Source organism: Mus caroli, unplaced genomic scaffold (assembly GCF_978045245.1).
Source record: "Mus caroli unplaced genomic scaffold, Mus_caroli_1 scaffold_14, whole genome shotgun sequence".
Taxonomy (NCBI): Eukaryota; Metazoa; Chordata; class Mammalia; order Rodentia; family Muridae; genus Mus; species Mus caroli.
Window position 1 is genome coordinate 95,748,709 of NW_028227269.1, and position 23,424 is coordinate 95,772,132.

Consider the following 23,424-nt stretch of genomic DNA (forward strand, 5'->3'; position numbering starts at 1 on the left):
GAGAAGTGACATTCTTCAGGGAAGATATCCCAGTATCAGGTGCCTCACAAAGCAAACACCAAGTGACCTGGAGCGCTCTCTCTCTCTCTCTCTCTCTCTCTCTCTCTCTCTCTCTCTATCTCCCCTCCCCGCCCCCCAGGACTAGTCACTACAAACCGAGAGTTCAATTGGAGGCTGAACACATAGGCAACCTCTTTTTTTTCCCTTTCTAATTTTAATAGTACATTCCATTATTATACTGATGTCATTGACAAATTTGTGGTCCCCATGTTTATTTCTTTTTTTATTTTTAATATTTGTTTTATTACGTATTTTCCTCAATTACATTTCCAATGCTATCCCAAAAGTCCCCCATACCCTCCCCCCCAACTTCCCTACCCACCCATTCCCATTTTTTTAGCCCTGGCGTTCCCCTGTACTGGGGCATATAAAGTTTGCATGTCCAATGGGCCTCTCTTTCCAGTGACGGCCCACTAGGCTATCTTTTGATACATATGCAGCTAGAGTCAAGAGCTCCGGGGTACTGTTTAGTTCATAATGTTGTTCCACCTTTAGGGTTGCAGATCCCTTTAGCTCCTTGGGTACTTTCTCTAGCTCCTCCACTGGGAGCCCTGTGATCCATCCAATTGTGCCCCTTCTTAGAATTGGGAACAAAACACCCATGGAAGGAGTTACAGAGACAAAGTTTGGAGCTGTGACGAAAGGATGGACCATCTAGAGACTGCCATATCCAGTGATCCATCCCATAATCAGCTTCCAAACGCTGACACCATTGCATACACTAGCAAGATTTTGCTGAAAGGACCCAGATATAGCTGTCTCTTGTGAGACTATGCTGGGGCCTAGCAAACACAGAAGTGGATGCTCACAGTCAGCTATTGGATAGGCAACCTCTTAATGTAATTGTTGCGATGAGAAATTACCAGAAACCACTCAAAGAGAAAAGGGTTTATTTTGTTTACACTGCCACATCATCACTTCATCACTGAGCAATGTCAGGGTACAAACAAACACCGGGCAGGAACCTGGAGGCAGAAGCTGAGGGCTGCAGAAGGAAGGAGGTCGTGGAGGAGTGCTGCTCGGCTGCTTGCTCGGTTTCCTTCCTTAAAGCATGCAGGACCATCTGTCCAGGCCCCACCCACAATGGGCTGGGCCCTCCCACATAAATTACTAATCAAGAAAAAGTTCCCTAGGCTCGCCCACAAGCCACTCTGGTGGAAGCATTTTCTCAATTTTGTTCTCTCTTCCAAATTACTCCAATTATGTCCAGATGACAAAAAACTAGTCCAGCACATACATCCCCCAGCTTCCTTGGGCAGAAGCAGCCTGGAAAAAAAGATAAAGATTTGGTTTTGAATGAACACATGAAGCTGCATGGTCAAAAGCCAGCTCTGACAAATAACTGGCAAATACGGGTACAGTGGAAACAGCACAAAGATCTCCTTTTCTTGCCTCAACTAGATTTAAATGTGCATGTTCTGAGGCCTGGTTTGGAACTGGGTGGAAGCTGCTTCCTCCTGGGGCTCACAATGCAGTGACTGAACCAGGGAATAATGAAAGGAAGGTCCCTCGGACATCACCAGGGTGTCAGGCACAGCAGTCTCCTCTCACAGCCGATCTCAGAGCAGGGGCTGGATTAGGTACAGTTTTCTTATTGTTCCAACATTTTCCTTCAGTATATCCGTAGTGGGTTTGGCCACCTTTTCCAGAGCTTTTGTTGAAAGAGATGAATCATGGTAGTGACAGCTGCCCACATGTTTACTAAACTCGAAACTCATCCTTTGTTAATTTCAGACCCTTTGAGACACCAGTTAGCATCTGGCAGTGATCTACGGAAAATAATCAGCATAAAGTAGACCACACTGTCTGTCGATCCAGAGGTCTCGGGAGAAACTAAAGGGAGTACGAATCACACTGTGATAGAAATCTTATGAGATTTCTGGTGGCAAGAAAAAGTGACCAGATTTGACTGATAAACAGAGATCTTAGGGCCACCAGGAGGACCCCTGCAGTTGAAAGCATGTACTGCTTTAGCCTGGTAACATTAGGTTACTTCCCAAAAATCACATAAAAGGGAAGGAAGATAACTGGCTCCACACAATTGTTCTTTGACACATATATGTACACACACACAAACTCATACACAAAACACACACACACATACACACACACACAAGCTCATGCTGTGAACTGTGCATGCCTACCTGGTATCACAAAAACAACAAGGGCAAATATAATAATATTTAATAATTTTAAAAAATCACTTTACTGGGGTGATTCCAGCAATGTACATGATTGGTGAAGTCTGCAGGGTGAACTATAAAAAACCTGGAGGAATCTTAAGTCCTTAGTCAGATCACAACAAAGCTACTGTAACAAAGAGGCCTCTCTGTTGTAGCTTTTGTACTTTTAAGACTTTAGACTCACAGAAGAGCCAATAGGGAGACCTTTCCACCAGGCCCTGCTCCCTTCCTTCCTGTCCTTTCATCCATTAAAATGGCCTTTGTCCCAAGGTAAAGTTTCTTTGTTACAATGTCCTCATTTAAAACAATATGACATAATATGGACTTAACAAGCTATATTTAGAAATACATGCATATATAAAATACATATTTGCATATATATAACGTAAAAAACATGGAAACATACAATAATAGTTAATGAGAAAAGAGGCCATGAATTTGAAGTAGAGATGGGAAGGGTACATAAAAAAATTTAAGGAGAAAAAAAAGTGAATGGAGAAATATTGCAATTAAATCAAAATCTCCAAAATAAGAATTAAAGAAAAGAACAGCTTCTGAAAATTGGCCCTTTGGTCTTTATTTTACCATGTTAATAACTTAACAGATACATTTTTAATGAACACTTTTAACCTTAGCACACTGGAAGTGGAGAAAGCCTGAAAGTGTATGGCTGGCTTGGGCAACAAAGCCAAACTCTATTAAAAGTTAGTGAGTGAATGAATGAATGAATAAATGCTGTATAAAAGCAGAAAGAAAACTTAGCATTGGCAAGGAAAAGACTCAGTGGAGTTGTCCATCACCAAAAATATAGTAATATCCCTTCATTTAACATCAGGGAAGAACAGGAATTTCAGATAGACATCAGATAGACATCATCAACAACTCATCTTAATGTAGCTTTACCAAATTGAGTAAGCACATAACAAAATAGATATTTTTAGCTAGCAGCTGTCAGCTATATCAAAAGAACAGCAAAAAAGTTGCTCAAGAAGGGAACACAGCAAGAATTGCTCTGTAGACACAGCAAGAGGCCTGTTCCCCTTATTCTCCACTTGTCCTAAGAGGTCTATGAAAACCACTAAAGTCTCAGAATCTCAGAAAAGAATGTATTAGTGAAGAATATCTACCCACACACAAAAAGAAAGGGCCAGAGCATCTGCAAATTCAATCATGAGAATCATCATTAGCAACTACCTAACAGCCATGATGAGTAATGGCCAAATTGGAAGTTGGGAATGAGAGAATGTATACAGGAAATCTGATATCTGCTCTAAAAATACCTCATTACAGAGTTCTTGCCTTTAAATTGTTCTCCGAATATCTTGTCATGCACTTGCATCCTCCATTCTCACTTGATGTACTCTAAATCCTGAGTTAATAAAATCGCCACACTAGGAATCTCATTAAGAATTCTTGAACGAAATTTCTGATGTCTGTGGAAAAAGGAAAGGCATGATAATTCTGATGAATCGGTGAGTTGTCTTATTAATCTAACAGAATCTCTCTTGAAAATACTAATGATCTTCAGCCAATGCAGCAGGTAGAAAAGACGTGAGTTTGGAGGGTGGAAAGAGTGTGTCTCTCTGAATTTTGATTTCTCGCCTTTAAGATGAAGATAATCTTTCTACATGAGGTCATTGTAGAAGCCAACCTAGAACATAATTAACAGCTACTTCCCATGTTGAAGGCATGCAGCAATTATCATTTTCATAGCCTGCCAGTTCCAGCTCGCAGATTCACTTCATTTAGTTGCCAAGATAACATGATTGCTGCTTCAGGGATACAACATATATTCCAGTTATGAGGCATAATTTCTGGGCAGCAAATATATAGGCCCCAAGAAATAATTTCAATTGCATAAGCAGTTTCCTAATGAGCACTTCTTCCTCATCAAAATTATAGTTAAAGCCAGAATGGAGTTCTAAACAATTAGTAGTATAGGGTTTGATTAATTTTAACAGGTGGGTTAAGCAATGTCACAATGATTATCTGCCTTATTGCTATTTCAATATTATTTTCAAAACTAAAAGCATTGTTCATATATAAATTTGGGCTAACCAATATAGCTAATGTTTTTATTTTTATCTTTAATTAAGACAATGGATGTACTGTAAAGCATTATAGGGAAAGTGATATATCTAAATACATCTAATCAAAAAAATGCCAAAATTAATTTGATAGGAAATATAAATAAAATTGGTTGTTATATCGAACAATAACACAATAACCTTTTATTTATTTATGTCCATCTCTTTTATTAAAAAGACATCTATTGGTTAACATGTAACTTCTTACAGCTGGACTTTAAATAGTAAAGGCAAAATCAAACAAAAATGTGTTCTAGGAGAGTTAGGCAAGAAGGACATCCCTAGGCAAGGAGCTACTTCTTACCTGCTGGCAAAGGAAGAGTCTGTTTTTCTCTAAAAGTGCAGCTCCTAATAAGTCAACCATGCTCCAGTGGAATATTTGGGCAGCAAAAATTTGCCTGGAGGTGGGGGGAGGGGAATGGGAGGAGACAATTATTGAGCAAAAAGGAAAGACAGTGTATCAGGGAAAAGTGGGGGAGGAGTAGGATATGATCAAAACATATCAGAAATCCTCAAACGTGTTTTTAGTAATTAAAAAAAATTAATGACAATGAAAAGTTGTATCATGATTTCTTTCTAAGTATGTTCTGGATAATTAATTAAATTTCTGATTAGGATAAATGATACTTTAAGATTATAGGATATGAAATCATCTTTTCTGAAAAATAATCTCTATTCTTGTGCTTCAGGTAATTTTTCTCCTAATAAGAGTAATTCCCTCCTGATTGCCTGAGGCATCTAAATACATCTATTAACTATCAGCTTATTTGAATTTTTCAAGAAAATATTAAATGTACACATCACTATTTTCAAATTTGAAATTAACTGAAAGACTTTTATATTCAAAACATCACAGTTACTGTTCAAACCATTTTTCTAAGGACTGGCACAAGCCCCTCCCCCCCCCTTTTCACTTTGCTTTTATTTCTTGGTCGTAGTTTTAAACCTGATTTAAAACAAAACAAAATGTGTAACAATCCCTTTTAAACATTAATTGAAGTTATTGAATTTCTTCACAATTGTGAGTGCTAGACAGAGCTCAAAGTTGTGTACAGGAAAACTCGCGCTAGTATCATGTGCCTGCAGACACTGCAAGTGGAGATGAAGTGTAGTTGTAAGGCTCATATCTGCTTAAATAAAACACAGATCCAGGTTGCTACTGAGAGACTGCCTGGTCGCTCCAGGCTGACCCGAGGCAAAACTATAAAATCTTCCAAGTGTGAATTCTCTATTCAACAGAGCTATCCCTCGGTGCTCTCGACTTTCTTCAACCCATCTGCCCTTGCCAGAACTCACTGATTTGAGCTTTTGGTCTACTCTCCTATGGTGCCCCACTCTGATCTGTCCTTTTTAGAAAATGTCCTATATATAGGAACATTGCCATCTGGGGAAGTAAGAAAGCCCTATGCCTTCATATTCCAAGGCATTGTAACATTTTACAAGTTCTTCTTGAAATGATTTCTGCAAAATATAAGAATAGTATTCCTTGTCAAAAATAATTTTAGTATGTGAAGGAAGTTCACTCATATCTCTCTCTCTCTCTCTCTCTCTCTCTCTCTCTCTCTCTGTGTGTGTGTGTGTGTGTGTGTGTGTGTTGGGCATCTGATTGCAAGAGGTCATAACTAATGTGACTTCTAAAGATACAAACCTTTGAACAGTATCATTTTCATTTCCCTTATTAACAAGGACTGCTGGAGCTCAGCCTAACCCTACCATGCACCTTCCCTGACAATGTTTTCATTACGCCAGAAGTCTGACAACCTGTCAAATACCATTTCTTTTCTTCCACCTCAGACAGTGAAGATTCCAGTCTTTCTAAGGGGAGTGACTAGAGAATATAATCTGGGGGTAAAAGATTAAACTATAGATTCAAAACTGACTGGAAAAATCTTACTACACCTCAGAACTGAAGCATCTCACATCACCACCACCCTCCCGGCCACCCCGCCCATGCATGCCATGGTGCTTAATGCATGTGATCTTCCCTTTTATGATCTGCTGTGTATTTCAGTAACTTCAAGTGAAATAAAATCATACTAATGTAAACTCATTACCGGGACTTTGACCATAGGTACTTCAGGAAAGAGCGCATCTATTGAATATAATAAGAGGTACTGAGCTCACTGCAAGTCACGCACATCACCCAGCATACCAAAGGTTCATGGTATCCTTAGCACTGCATTATCGTTTCTATCTTTGTATGCTCGCTTTGTGGGAGAAACACCAAAGAGACTCATTTATTAACCAAAGAGATCCAGCTAGCTTGTTAAATATTTATGCCATAACATATCCACTTGGAAGTCTAATACATAAAAATTGAAAAGATGACACTTCTATGTTGTTATTTACTAATGAGGCATATATGTCTGTGGAACATTGCTTAAATTCTCAAACACTCAAATCAAACTGGACATGCTAGCTGCAGTTTTTTAAAGCTCATTTTACTCTAACACAGTATATGTTCTCAAAGTAATGCCTTCAGAGAAAAGAATATGGTTCTGTCTTTGGATAAAACTGTGAATCACTTTCATAGGTCATTAAGCAGATGACAGATGTCAAGTATTTCTCATTAAAAATGTAAATACCCAAAAGCACATCTGTAGATTCAGTGTACTGCCCAAGAATGCAACAGTTAACTACATGCTATTCAAATATTCAAATAATTTTCAATTTATTAACTATTTCTAACTTTAGTAACTACAATAAACAGAAAATAAATTTAAAACTAGTATTTGGAAAGGTCATGTTTAAGTATAAAAAAAAAGAAAAAGAGAATTTTGAGAATACTCCGATCAGTGATACATGTTTAGGGAAATGTCAGAAGGAATAATAGCATTTCTCTCAGTAGAGAACAGGTGGCCAGGAGAGAATCCAATGACATATCTCAAGTACTAAAAGATAAATCTAGTATCTAGTAAACTCCCAAATATCACAGGCCATTTCAATTTCTTGTGCTTACTCTCCAGAACATGACAGTACAGTCCCATTTCTTAAAATACAACATACTTGATTAGCAAAATGTGAAGAAATCCAATCGATACTAACCGGGAAGCTTCATCTATAGTGCTAGCTGTCATTGTGTAGGAAGGGGTTAGACACTCAAACAGAAGAGAAAAGTAACCATCAATCATAATCAGCCATGAATATTGCAGGTTCTAGTGATGACTGATGTAGAAAGACATGCTGATTGGTGCAATAATGGCATTAATAGCTTGATCATAATCAAACATATTCTGATAAGATATAGTCCCATTCTGCAAGATAAAACTCATATCTGGTACCATTTTGTGGCCAAGAACTTATGAATATACAAGTCATAGGCTTCAGAGAAGAACCTACTATTCTGATTCCACTGAATGGTCATAAGATTCAGCTGGCTTCTACTTATCATTATATTCATAGATCAATTCATCCTTCAGCCATCATCTGAAAGCTTCTTTTGCAGTAGATGGTGACTAACACAGACAGCCTATATTAAGTATGTTGTGGAGGATGAGATACCGCGGAATGTTCACAGCTACATGATACACATACACTGTATCACTCCATCCAATGCTCAGAGACCATCATGGAAGAGGAAGCAGGAAAAGATGTAAGGGACAGAGGTGGTGAATGACTACAGAAAAGGGTATATTCTGGGCACAGTAGTGAAGCTGAACAAATGAATTCCCAGTGGTTGTGAAAGCTTGCACAAGATAGGTGCAAGCCCAAGTCAAAAAAATTCTTAGCTTGAAGGTGGGCTTTGCATGCTAATTCTTTTTTTTTTTAAGATTTATTTATTATTATATCTTAAGTACACCGTTGCTCTCTTCAGACACACCAGAAGAGGGTGTCAGATCTCATTACAGATGGTTGTGAGCCACCATGTGGTTGCTGGAATTTGAACTCAGGATCTTCGGAAGAGCAGTCGGTGCTCTTAACCACTGAGCTAACTCTCCAGCCCTGCATGCTAATTCTTATATGGAGCTGTGGACCTGTTAACCACTGTTAACTGCCAGCAGAGGACATGACAGTTTTCTCTAAGAGAGTAGCCCTTGCTAAGTCAACCATGCTTCAGTGGAAGGCCATGTATCCAAGAATATTTGAGCAGCACAAACTAGTTTTGATGACTTGAAAAAAAGCAAAATAAAATAAAATACACAAATGTGAGTGGGTAGGGAAGGAGGGTAGATTTAGAAAGAGTTGAGGGTTGGATATGATCAATATGCATTGTATAGAATTCTCAAAGAACTATTAAATTCTCTTTTTAAAGATCAACATATGTCAACCTATGATACTATACCAGGCAAAGCTATCATTCAGAAAGAGAGGAAAAACTAAAACTTTTCAAGATAAAAAGAAATCAAAGAGATTAATGATTGATATGTTAACTTTACAAAATGTATGCAAGGTAATCCTTCATCCAGAAACAATAACTTATGCTCTTTAAAATTCACAGGTAAATTAAATATACAAAATAGAAAGTCAGAAAACACCAAGCTTCATTAATATTATAAACTATCAAAGCTACAGAAAATGTGGTACATTTACAAAATGGAGTACTACACAGCTATTAAAAACAATGAATTTATGAAATTCTTAGGCAAATGGATGGATCTGGAGGATATCATCCTAAGTGAGGTAACCCAATCACAAAAGAACACACATGATATGCTCTCACTGATAAGTGAATATTAGCCCAGAAGCTCAGAATACTCAAGATACAATTTGCAAAACACATGAAACTCAAAAAGAAGGAAGACCAAAGTGTGGATACTTCAATCCTTCTTAGAAGTGGGAACAAAATACCCATAGAAGGAGTTACAGAGACAAAGGCAAAAGCAGAGGCTGAAGAAATGACCATCCAGAGATAGCCCCACTTGGGGATCCATCCCATAAACAACCACCAAACCAGGACACTATTGCAGATGCCAACAAGAGCTTGCTGACAGGAGCCTGATAAAGCTGTCTCCTGAGAGGCTCTGCCAGTGCCTGACAAATACAGAAGTGGAGGCTCACAGCCATCTGTTGGATGAAGCAAAAGGTCCCCAATGAAGGAGCTAGAGAAAAGGCCAAGGAACTGAGGGGGTTTGCAGCCCCATAGGAGGAACAACAATATGAACTAACCAGTACCCTCAGAGCTCCCTGGCACTAAACCACCAACCACAGTAAACATGATGGAACTCATGGCTCTAGCGGTATAGGTAGCTGAGGATGGCCTAGTTGGTCATCATTGGGAGGAGAGGCCCTTGGTCCTCTGAAGGTTCTATGCCCCAGTATAGGGGGATTCCAGGGCCAGGAAGCAGGAGTGTGTGGTTTGGTGAGCAGGGGGCAAGGGGAAAGGATAAAGGATTTTTGGAGGGGAAACTAGGAAAGGGGATAACATTTGAATTGTAAATAAAGAAAATATCTAATAAAAAATTAACTATCACAGCACAACATTAAAAACATAAAAGAAGAATACAGTACAAAATAGTCCAAACAAATAGAACATATATAATAAAAATGATTGCAATAAGCCCTTAAATATCTGTAGTGACTTTGAATCTATAGTCTAAAATACTCCATTAGGATATATAGAATGGGATGAATAGATATGAAAGCAAAGTCCAGAAATATGCTCCCTACAAGAATTCATTTCACCACTGAAGAAACAGGAAGAGCAAAATTGTAAGAAAGAATTCACATAAATGAAAACCAAACACAAATGGGAAACACTAATTTATCAGAAAAACTTAAAGACAAGAACTATGAAAGACTCAGAGTAGGCTGATAGAGGATAATCAAAGGGCCAAGTCAACAAACAATACTAAACAATCAGAAATGCTCTGTTCCTCATTCCAGAGCACCCAGCTTTCTAACACGTCATTAGACTTAATGTCAGAGAAAGGATCCAGGGTAATCGTAGCTGGAGATGTCAACACCCACTTACATCAGTGGACAGACAATCTGGACAAAAAGTCTACAATAAAGTAGAATTGAATTATATAGTATAGAACACATGAATTTGACATTAAAGATATTTGCATGCAATAGATGCACAATACCATCCATATTCTTACTACCTGGAACTGTTTCTAGAATAGAATTTGTATTCAACTAAAAAGCAAGTTCCGTTAATTAAAAAAGAAATATTAAAACTATGCCTTGTAACTTCTCTGACCATACTGGGGAAAAAAAAAAAAAACAAGACTTCATATCAAAAGAAACTTTAAAAACTATGGAAAATCATGGGGATTTGACAACTTGAAACAAATAAAAATAAAAGATTATGAAATTCAGGAAAAATAATACAAAAAGGAATGTTTAAAACACTAAATAGTTCTAAAAACAAAATCAAAAAAATCAAAGAGAGAGGAGAGACAGAGAGAGAGACAGACAGACAGACAGACAGACAGACAGACAGACAGACAGAGGCTGGTGAAATGGCTCAAAGAGTAAAAACACCTGCCATAGAACATAATAACCCAGTTCTTATAACCAGGACCCACATAGTAGAAGAGAACTACAAAAGTTGATCTCTCACTTACACACTTATGGCGCATACATCCCCCCCACAACTATATATATTTGGATCTAAACCAATAATTTAGGAAGACATTGACATATGGAAATAAATGTAACATATCATATCATTAGAATAGAGAACAGGACCCTTGTGATCATTGTAATAGGTGAAGGAAAAACACCCAACATTTAAAGAACAAATTTGATATAGGATTGTATCTCAGAATAACTATAACTGTAGATAGTTAGCCTATAGTCAATATGATATTGAATATGAAAAAGTTGAAAACCTATCTCCTTTAGATCTAAATAAAAGGATTTAACTCTCCTTTCATCTACTATAGTACTGGAAATCTTAGCCAATGGAATCAGGCAATCACAAGAGAGGCAGAATCCACAAACAGGGAGAAAATCAATTATCTCTATTTATAGATGATAGGATGCTTTATCTAGGAAAGTCTACAGATTTTCTCAGAATGCTATCAGAATTAACAAGTGAGTCCTGCAAAATTGGAGGATCTAAAATAAGCACACAGAAGCCAGTAGCACTTTCAGACTTCGAAAATGACCTTTATGAAAATAAAAAACAAACAAACAACCAAAAAACTATGAAGTCAATCCTTTTCATGATAACCGCAATAATTAAGTCCTCTGAAATAAATTTAACAAAGTAAAAAGGGCCTATAGAATGAAAATTACAAAACACTAATGAGAGAAACTTTTGAACACAGAGAGAGAGGGAAAGGGGAGGGAGAGAGGTAGAGGGAGACAAAAAAGAGAGACAGAGACAGAGAGACAGAGGGAGGAAGGGAGAGAGGGAGACTGAAACAGAGAGAGAAGAGAACTCCATTTTTGAATGGAAGGATTATGTTTAAATGCCCATACTATGTAAATCAACTTACAGTTTCACCTAGTTCCCATCAAAATACCAAATACACTATTCAAAGACTCTCAAATGCCTAAAACAACATTAAACAAACAAACAATGAAAACATAAAGATACAATGTATCATATACTTGATTTCAAAATATCCTATGTAGATATACTAATAAAAAGTAAAGGCAACTTACTGACAGATGTATATAACTAAAAGATGTAATAGATACTGCAGAAATAGACATATTTATGGTTGGTTGATTCTCTTCCATTCAAAAGACAACTGCAGTAGTCACTTCTCTCTTTCCACCATATAGGGGACCAAGGATCAAACTTAGGTAATTAGGCTTGGTGGCAAGTGACTTTAATTGTTGAGTCTTCTAGCCATCCCTATAGCCTACTGATTTTAGCAAAGTCTAACAAATGCTGGGAAACAGCCAAAAGAATAAGACTTTTTCCTCTCATCTTTCTCTCTCTCTCTCTCTCTCTCTCTCTCTCTCTCTCTCTCTCTCTCTCTCTCTCTCTCTCTCTCATGATGCTCAAAATTCAACAAATAATGAATCAAAGACCATTTAAGGCTGGATACATCAAAATACTAGAAGAAAATATAATAGAAAAATCTCAAGACATTAATTAGTAAAGGCAATGACTTTTTAAAATATGACTTCAGAAGCATTTTAGTTTAGCACAGTCTCAGCTGTGTATTTCCATTTTCACTGCCTGTGGCTTTGTGGTTTTGTTTTTGTTTTTCTGCAGGGAGAAGAGAACAAGTTGTGTAAAGGAACAGGCTGCAGACTAGGACAAAAATGGTGCCTACCATAAAGAAGTAACATGCAAAATATATAAAGAACTCAAGAAAATACAGAATAAAATCATTTTGTGTGGTTTTAAAATGCACAAATGCAATAAATAGATATATCTCAAGCAGAAACATACATTCCAGAGAAATAAATATTGAAACTATAGTGAGATATCATCTCACCCCACTTACAGTGTGATGATTATAAAAACAACAGCAAACATTTTTGAAAATAATGTTGGGAAAATAGAAATTTCAGCATCATTAGTAGCAATATAAATTTGTGTTGTTATTACAGTTAACAGCATAAAACATTCTCAGAAAGACTAACAATTGATTTACCTATTATACATGTCCTAATTTTATGAATGTATCCAAAGGGTTTGATATTAGCATATAAACAGACACCGGTGTGCCCATGGTTATCAGGGCATTATTCATACCGATGATACATGGTTTACCTAGGATTTCTATGAATGAATGAATAGAAATAATATGTCAGCTATATGGAATATTACCTGCCCACAAAGAATAGAATTTCCCACTTTCAGGAAAATTTCTGGACTCAGAAAACATCATGTTAAATAAAATAAACCAAACTCAGAAAGATATGTTCTCTTTTAAAAGTGGAAACTAAAAAACTAGCCAAAAAAAAAATACAGAATGGGGATCTTTGAAGATTAAGAAGAACTTGGCAGGAAGATTGAAATCTGTTAGAATACTCCATATGTCCAAGGTGCAGTACTACATGAAACACCACTAATACATACGACCAACACAATAACAAAACATACAATTTTAGTGCAGTTCCTAATAGTGAAAATAGGTCCCCTCACATCTTATTTTACTATATATTCCCCAACTAAATCATATTTTGGAATAAGCCTGGCACATGTTATTATGGCTATCTTATATCAGGGTAGAGTTTTCGCTAGGTTAAAGAGTTTCAAGATATCATCCTGAATAAATGTTCATGGAAATGAGAATCAACTGGCCTTAGGGATTCTGTTTCTGAAATCCTGATCAAAGAATCGTACTATAGCTTGGGGGACTTTTTCCCCAGCGTGTTCAAGCCTTGATATCAATGCCCCACCACTAAGAGAAGAAGACTAATTTAAACCTCATTAGTAACAAACACTGGATGATTTCAAATTACAAATAGGCCAATAATGTCTAATCTCCACAGATAGAATGTCTATCAATGAAAGACTTTCTAAATGCATTGCTTTTATTATTGATAGGAAACATAGACTCAAGGATTTCAGGTGATGACAGATGATCATGGGAAATAAATGACAGTGTTGTCTAACGTAGGGCTTCTAATCTGAGTTTTATATATTTTTCTAACAGGCTGCCCAAGATTAAGTAGATGGCACATCATCATTGTGATTTATGAAGCTCAATCAGATTTGACACACAATAGATACGCATCCCCTCTTCAGCTAGCAATCCAAAGGTCTACCATTTTGACCATTTTCTCTCTCAGAATCAATTACAAGATTCCTCAGAAGTGGAAATGTTAACTTGGTTGGAGATCCTATATGTGGATGCTTGTAACATGCTTTCTGACATTAAGAAGCATTAGATAAATGCTTTTTATTATTTTTAATGAATACATTAACATTCAAACTATTAGCAAAGAGTCATCCATCAAATTAATCGGCATTCAACAGAGTAGAAAGTGAGGAAACAGGACAAAGAGAGCTAGATATGACTGAGAAAAGGAAAGAAACAGAGTCTGTGTCACACAGAACAGACTCACCCATGCTGGCTGCTGGGCAGCTTGCAAAATTTAAGTTGTTAATGGGAGAGAAAGACATTCTAGTCACTTTGCCATCACAGAGCTTTTCATCTGGGAAGACAGAAGTATTGTTTTTATTGTGCTACTTATTCTGCCACTTTGCAGCAATCTGCTCTTACCTGCTAGGTTACAGCATTGTGGGAAACATTAAAATATAAAGAAAATGTAAGAATCTCAGAATTAAGTTGAAAATGTGATCTTAAGAAATGGGATATACCAATCACGCGGGACCTGAGACTGCTCAGGTTGGGGAGAGAGAAATCCGGCCTACATAGGGCCACAAGCCTCTTCCAGTCAGAAAAGCACCGGGGTAGCAAGGGCTCAGGGTAGGCTGACACTCGCCAGCTACCCACAACACCCGCCACAGGATCTTAAGACTTCTGGTGAGTGGAACACAGCTTCTGCTCCAATCCAATTGTGCGCGGGACCTGAGACTGCATTAGTTAGTGAAGCAGAAACCGGCCTGAGTAGGGCCACAGGCCTCATCCGGCCAGATAGCTAGAGCTCAGGGTCGGCTGACACCCGCCAGCTACCCACGACCCCTGCCACAGGATTTTGAGACTGCTGGTGAGTGGAACACAGCTTCTGCTCCAGTCCAATCACGCGGGACCTGAGACTGCTCTGGTTGGGGAGAGAGAAATCCAGCCTACATAGGGCCACAAGCCTCTTCCGGTCAGAAAAGCACCAGGGTAGCTAGGGTGCAGGGTCGGCTGACACTCACCAGCTACCCACAACACCCGCCACAGGATCTTAAGACTTCTGGTGAGTGGAACACAGCTTCTGCTCCAATCAATCCAATTGCGTGCGGGACCTGAGACTGCATTAGTTAGGGAAGCAGAAAACCGGCCTGGTAGGACCACAGGACTCTTCCGGCTGGACCAGCACCGGGGTACTGCCAGCTACCCACGACCCCCGCCACAGGATTTTGAGACTGCTGGTGAGTGGAACACAGCTTCTGCTCCAATCTTTAAACAGTGACAACGACAACTAACCCCAGAGATTACCAGATGGCGAAAGGTAAACGTAATAATCTTACTAACAGAAACCAAGACCACTCACCATCATCAGAACCCAGCACTCCCACTTCGCCCAGTCCAGGGCACCCCAGCACACCGGAAAAGCTAGACACAGATCTAAAAGCATATCTCCTGATGATGGTAGAGGACTTCAAGAAGGACTTTAATAACACACTTAAAGAAATACAAAGGAACACTGGTAAACAGGTAGAAGACATTAAAGAGGAAGCACAAAAATCCCTTAAAGAATTGCAGGAGAACACAGCTAAAGAGTTTCAAATCCTTAAAGAAAAACAGGATAACCTAATCAAACAGGTAGAAGTCCTTAATGAAAAACAGGAAAACACATCCAAACAGATGATGGAAATGAACAAAACCATACTAGACCTAAAAAGGGAAGTAGACACAATAAAGAAAACCCAAAATGAGGCAACACTGGAGATAGAAACCCTAGGAAAGAAATCTGGAACCATAGATACCAGCATCAGCAACAGAATACAAGAGATGGAAGAGAGAATCTCAGGTGCAGAAGATTCCATAGAGAACATTGGCACAACAATCAAGGAAAATGTAAAATGCAAAAAGATCCTAACTCAAAACATCCAAGAAATACAGGACACAATGAGAAGACGAAACCTACGGATAATAGGAGTGGATGAGAATGAAGATTTTCAACTCAAAGGACCAGCAAACATCTTCAACAAAATTATAGAAGAACACTTCCCAAATCTAAAGAAAGAGATGCCCATGAACATACAAGAAGCCTACAGAACTCCAAATAGACTGGACCAGAAAAGAAATACCTCCCGACACATAATAATCAGAACAACAAATGCTCTAAATAAAGATAGAATACTAAAAGCAGTAAGAGAAAAAGGCCAAGTAACATATAAAGGCAAGCCTATCAGAATTACACCAGATTTTTCACCAGAGACTATGAAAGCCAGAAGATCCTGGACGGATGTTATACAGACACTAGAAGAACACAAATTCCAGCCCAGGCTACTATACCCAGCCAAACTCTCAATTAACATAGATGGAGAAACCAAAGTATTCCACGACAAAACCAAATTAACACATTATCTCTCCACGAATCAAGCCCTTCAAAGGATAATAACAGAAAAAAACCAATACAAGGACAGGAACCACGCCCTAGAAACAACAAGAAGGTAATCCCTCAACAAACCTAAAAGAAGACAGCCACAAGAACAGAATGCCAACTTTAAAAACAAAAATAACAGGAAACAACAATTACTTTTCCTTAATATCTCTTAATATCAATGGAGTCAACTCCCCGATAAAAAGAATAGACTAACAAACTGGCTACACAAACAAGACCCAACATTTTGCTGCTTACAGGAAACTCATCTCAGAGAAAAAGATAGACACTACCTCAGAATGAAAGGCTGGAAAACAATTTTCCAAGCAAATGGTATGAAGAAACAAGCTGGAGTAGCCATTCTAATATCTGATAAGATTGACTTCCAACCCAAAGTCATTAAAAAAGACAGGGAGGGACACTTCATACTCATCAAAGGTAAAATCCTCCAAGAGGAACTATCAATCCTGAATATCTATGCTCCAAATACAAAGGCAGCCACATTCATTAAAGAAACTTTAGTAAATCTCAAAGCACACATTGCACCTCATACAATAATAGTGGGAGACTTCAACACACCACTTTCACCAATGGACAGATCATGGAAACAGAAACTAAACAGGGACACAGAGAAACTAAGAGAAATTATGAATCAAATGGATCTGGCAGATATCTACAGAACATTCTATCCTAAAACAAAAGGATATACCTTCTTCTCAGCACCTCATGGTACCTTCTCCAAAATTGACCACATAATTGGTCACAAAACAGGCCTCAACAGATACAAAAATATTGAAATTGTCCCATGCATCCTATCAGATCACCATGGACTAAGGCTGATCTTCAATAACAAAATAAATAATAGAAAGCCAACCTTCACGTGGAAACTGAACAACACTCTTCTCAATGATACCTTGGTCAAGGAAGGAATAAAGAAAGAAATTAAGGACTTTTTAGAGTTCAATGAAAATGAAGCCACAACATACCCAAACTTATGGGACGCAATGAAAGCATTTCTAAGAGGAAAACTCATAGCTCTGAGTGCCTCCAAAAGGAAACTAGAGAGAGCACACATTAGCAGCTTGACAACACACCTAAAAGCACTAGAACAAAAGGAAGCAAATTCACCCAAGAGGAGTAGACGGCAGGAAATAATCAAACTCAGGGGTGAAATCAACCAAGTGGAAACAAGAAAAACTATTCAAAGAATCAACCAATCAAGGAGCTGGTTCTTTGAGAAAATCAACAAGATAGATAAACCCTTAGCCAGACTCACTAGAGGGCACAGGGAAAGCATCCTAATTAACAAAATCAGAAATGAAAAAGGAGACATAACAACAGATCCTGAAGACATCCAAAACACCATCAGATCCTTCTACCAAAGGCAATACTCAACAAAACTGGAGAACCTGGATGAAATGGAGAAGTTCCTAGACAGATACCAGGTACCAAAGTTGAATCAAGATCAGGTTAATGATCTAAACAGCCCTATATCCCCCAAAGAAATAGAAGCAGTCATTAATAGTCTCCCAACTAAAAAAAGCCCAGGACCAGATGGGTTTAGTGCAGAGTTCTATCAGACCTTCAAAGAAGATCTAATCCCAGTTCTTCACAAACTATTCCACAAAATAGAAACAGAAGGTACTCTACCCAACTCATTCTATGAAGCCACAATTACTCTGATACCTAAACCACAAAAAGACCCAACAAAGATAGAAAACTTCAGACCAATATCCCTTATGAATATTGATGCAAAAATCCTCAATAAAGTTCTTGCTAACCGAATCCAAGAACACATCAAAACAATCATCCATCCTGACCAAGTAGGTTTCATCCCAGGGATGCAGGGATGGTTCAATATACGGAAATCCATCAACGTAATCCAGTATATAAACAAACTCAAAGACAAAAACCACATGGTCATCTCCTTAGATGCGGAAAAAGCATTTGACAAGATCCAACACCCATTCATGATAAAAGTCTTGGAAAGATCAGGAATTCAAGGCCCATACCTAAACATGATAAAAGCAATCTACAGCAAACCAGTAGCCAACATCAAAGTAAATGGTGAGAAGCTTGAAGCAATCCCTCTAAAATCAGGGACTAGACAAGGCTGTCCACTTTCTCCATACCTATTCAACATTGTACTTGAAGTCCTAGCCAGAGCAATTCGACAACAAAAGGAGATCAAAGGGATACAAATTGGAAAAGATGAAGTCAAAATATCACTCTTTGCAGATGATATGATAGTATATATAAGTGACCCTAAAAATTCCACCAGAGAACTCCTAAGCCTGATAAACAGCTTCGGTGAAGTAGCTGGATATAAAATTAACTCAAACAAATCAATGGCCTTTCTCTACACAAAGAATAAACAGACTGAGAAAGAAATTAGGGAAACAACACCCTACTCAATAGTCACAAATAATATAAAATATCTTGGCGTGACTCTAACTAAGGAAGTGAAAGATCTGTATGATAAAAACTTCAAGTCTCTGAAGAAAGAAATTATAGAAGATCTCAGAAGATGGAAAGATCTCCCATGCTCATGGATTGGCAGGATCAACATTGTAAAAATGGCTATCTTGCCAAAAGCAATCTACAGATTCAATGCAATCCCCATCAAAATTCCAAATCAATTCTTCAATGAATTAGAAAGTGCAATCTGCAAATTCATCTGGAATAACAAAAAACCTAGGATAGCAAAAACTCTTCTCAAGGATAAAAGAACCTCTGGTGGAATCACCATGCCGGAACTAAAGCTCTACTACAGAGCAATTGTGATAAAAACTGCATGGTACTGGTATAGTGACAGACAAATAGACCAATGGAATAGAATTGAAGACCCAGAAATGAACCCACACACCTACGGTCACTTGATCTTCGACAAGGGAGCTAAAAACATCCAGTGGAAGAAAGACAGCATTTTCAACAAATGGTGCTGGCACAACTGGTTGTTAACATGTAGAAGAATGTGAATCAATCCATTCCTATCTCCTTGTACTAAGGTCAAGTCTAAGTGGATCAAGGAACTTCACATAAAACCAGAGACACTGAAACTTATAGAGGAGAAAGTGGGGAAAAGCCTTGAAGATATGGGCACAGGGGAAAAATTCTTGAATAGAACAGTAATGGCTTGTGCTGTAAGATCGAGAATTGACAAGTGGGACCTCATGAAACTACAAAGCTTCTGCAAGGCTAAAGACACCATCAATAAGACAAAAAAACCACCAACAGATTGGGAAAGGATCTTCACCTATCCTAAATCAGATAAGGGACTAATATCCAATATATATAAAGAACTCAAGAAGGTGGACTCCAGAAAGTCAAATAACCCCATTAAAAATGGGGCTCAGAACTGAACAAAGAATTCTCACCTGAGGAATACCGAATGGCAGAGAAGCACCTGAAAAAATGTTCAACATCCTTAATCATCAGGGAAATGCAAATCAAAACAACCCTGAGATTCCACCTCACACCAGTCAGAATGGCTAAGATCAAAAATTCAGGTGACAGCAGATGCTGGCGAGGATGTGGAGAAAGAGGAACACTCCTCCATTGTTGGTGGGATTGCAAGCTTGTACAACCACTCTGGAAATCAGTCTGGCGGTTCCTCAGAAAATTGGACATAGTACTACCGGAGGATCCAGCAATACCTCTCCTGGGCATATATCCAGAAGATGTCCCAACCGGTAAAAAGGACACATGCTCCACTATGTTCATAGCAGCCCTATTTATAATAGCCAGAAGCTGGAAAGAACCCAGATGTCCCTCAACAGAGGAATGGATACAGAAATTATGGTACATTTACACAATGGAGTACTACTCAGCTATTAAAAAGAATGAATTTATGAAATTCCTAGCCAAATGGATGGACCTGGAGGGCATCATCTTGAGTGAAGTAACACACTCACAAAAGAACTCTCACAATATGTACTCACTGATAAGTGGATATTAGCCCAAAACTTAGGATACCCAAGATATAAGATACAATTTGCTAAATGCATGAAACTCAAGAAGAATGAAGACCAAAGTGTGGACACTGTGCACCTTCTTAGAATTGGGAACAAAACACCCAGGGAAGGAGTTACAGAGACAAAGTTCGTAGCTGTGATGAAAGGATGGACCATTTAGAGACTGCCGTATCCAGGGATCCATCCCATAATCAGCTTCTAAACGCTGACACCATTGCATACACTAGCAAGATTTTGCTGAAAGGACCCAAATATAGCTGTCTCTTGTGAGACGATGCCGGGGCCTAGCAAACACAGGAGTGGATGTTCACAGACAGCTATTGGATGTATCACAGGGCTCCCAATGGAGAAGCTAGAGAAAGTACCCAAGGAGCTAAAGGGATCTGCAACCCTATTGTTGGAACAACATGATGTACTAACCAGAACCCCGGAGCTCTTGTCTCTAGCTGCATATGTATCAAAAGATGACCTAGTTGGCCATCAATGGAAAGAGAGGCCCATTGGACTTGCAAACTTTATATGCCCCAATATAGGGGAATGCCAGGGCCAAAAGAATGGGAATGGGTGGGTAGGGAAGTGGGGGGCGCTATGGGGGACTTTTGGGATAGCATTGGAAATGTAATTGAGGAAAATATGTAATAAAAATATTAAAAATTAAAAAAAAAGAAATGGGATATATTGTTTCAGAAGGGTGGGGGGGAGGGAGGAGGGAAGGAGAGAGTGAGAAAAGAAGGAATGGGAATGGAGAAATAAGGAAGAAAGAAAGGAAGAGAGAGGATAAAGGGGATGTGTTTTGTATGAGGTCATGTTTTTCTTTTCATTGATGTATTTATGTAAACGCCCATCAGCTCTTGCTTTATGAATGCTTTCTGAGGGAAATCCATAATCCATTCCCAGTTACAATATTCTTCAGAGCGTACATTGCCTCTCCCCTACTAGCAGGGCCATCTGTGTCTCTCCCCCTCCACGAGGAAGCACCCTTCATGCCAAATCTTTGTTTTTCCTCCTCCTACATTTCACTCCAAGGAAAGAGCATACAGACATAACTCTGAGTTGGCAGGCAACATTAAGACACTAGAGTTTATAATAACTCTAGATAATACATTCCAAATCAGGTAGATTTCAAGTCATAAGGAGCCAGGTGATCCATCACACAGGCCAGAGTCACAGTCTACATATGTCAAATCTCCTGCAGACCTAACGTTACAGGCAAACTTAATAAAAATGGTTGACACTCTCATCTTGGGGAACATTGTTGTGTTCTTTCTTTCTATCAAGTTAGTCACCCTTTTTCAAAGTGGATCATCTCACTAATTTTAAGAATTTTATACTCATTGCAACATATAAGAATAGATGCTGTATTGTCTAGAACCTGTCATGATCTCACTCCATTCTCCTTAATGCAACCCATTCCTCGGTACTTTTAAATATTGTCGATCTGTTCATTTTGTGTGTATACATGAGGAGGTGTTCATAAAACATTAACATAAATGATTTTAAATAATAATTGAATATTTCATTTAGAAGTTTTATCATTCACAATGACCACTAAGAGTTAGTGGATATAAAAAAAAAAAAAGGAAGGAAAGTCATTCAGACATTCTTATATTTGAAATCTTCCGACAAACATATATATATAAATACTTGGGTACAAAGAAGATATGCTGCTTGTAATATGATCACATGGGAGCAGAAACAAGTGTATCTCTGGAAGTTCTAGACCAGCCTGGTTTACATGGTGAGTTCCAGGACAACCATGGATACACAATGAGGCTCCATTGTACAATTAAGAACAAATAAACAAAAATAAATAAACAAGCAAAAAAAAAACTCACACAAAACAAATTCTTACCTGGCTTCTTACTTAAAGAACTATGATCATGAGAACTACTTAGGTGACTGCAAATTTAGTTAATATTGAGAATTCCTGCCCCAGGGTATATGATTTCTTTTATCTTTGCTTATCCCAGTGGATGATACACATGGATTTTTGCTGGTATGCTACAAGCTCAGAAAATGTAGGGAAATTCGTATGTGTGCCTACTATGTGTGCTGAGCAGCTGAGCTTCTTGCATTATGTCATATTTTCACTCTCGTGACAATCCTATAAAAGACAACATGAAGTTGCTGTTTTTCAAATAGTAAAACTAATAGGTTCCTGTCACAATGACAAATTACCAAGAACCCTTGGTTCCTTCCCCTCCATGTAAAAGGCTGCAGAAGCTACCGAATAAAAGGGGAATTATGGACCTGAGCAACGAATAACAAAACCACCAGAGACTCTTGGGAAATCTGAAAATTTCTGCTTTCTGGGATATGTCTACAAACACAGAAGGGCTGTGATGTGAAGACAAGGGAATGGAGAGAGCTAAGGAAGGAGGGTGCTGGGAAGAGATCTCAGCTCTACATTTTGCTTTTCATCAATATACAGCCAAGGAGACCAAGCATTGACTACACCATCACCCCATAGAGTTCACAACCCCCTGCAGTTCACACTATTGGAACAAAAGAGTGAAGAAACCTACCTTGGTGGCCAGGTGTCCTAGGTTAGGTATTTCCCCACCTCGCAACTTCCAGGGTTACATGAAAGGATCTTACACCTCACAACGCCGAAACTCTAAAATTAAAATGTGAATTAACTCTTTGAGCAGACACTCAAAGGATGCCTGTAGATGAGCACTGTCATTAATAGCCTGCGATGACCTAAAGCTCAGATTAATTTTTCTGCTTGAACTGAGGATTCTGAACTCGGGATTGCGAACACTTCAGCAGTCTGGCAATAGCCATGACTTTATCTTCAGTTTGATCACAGACATCTTAGGAAAACTACTGAAGATCTTGAAATAGCCTTTCAATCACCATCCCTTCATACGCAACTGCTTGTGGTATATGTCACTAGAAACCGCCTGAGGCATTGAAGAAAACACAGCATTAATTACAGTGCCACACAGTTTGCATTTCCTAACAGTCTAAACATAATTGCTCACCTGAGAAATCATGTCAATTTTATCTCATGCATTTAAACATCTTCTCTTGAGAAGG

At 38.4% G+C, this 23,424-nt stretch overlaps 1 long non-coding RNA gene across 1 annotated transcript; it reads right to left on the reverse strand.

Moving 5' to 3' along the window:
* Positions 1–978: 978 nt before the first annotated feature.
* LOC110307515 (uncharacterized) lies at positions 979–22,971 on the reverse strand. Its single transcript, XR_002379404.2, has 4 exons — positions 22,908–22,971; positions 4,635–4,728; positions 3,524–3,676; positions 979–1,326 (listed from the first exon to the last, which is right to left on the reverse strand). It is a non-coding gene; the product is annotated as an uncharacterized LOC110307515 (long non-coding RNA).
* Positions 22,972–23,424: the final 453 nt, after the last annotated feature.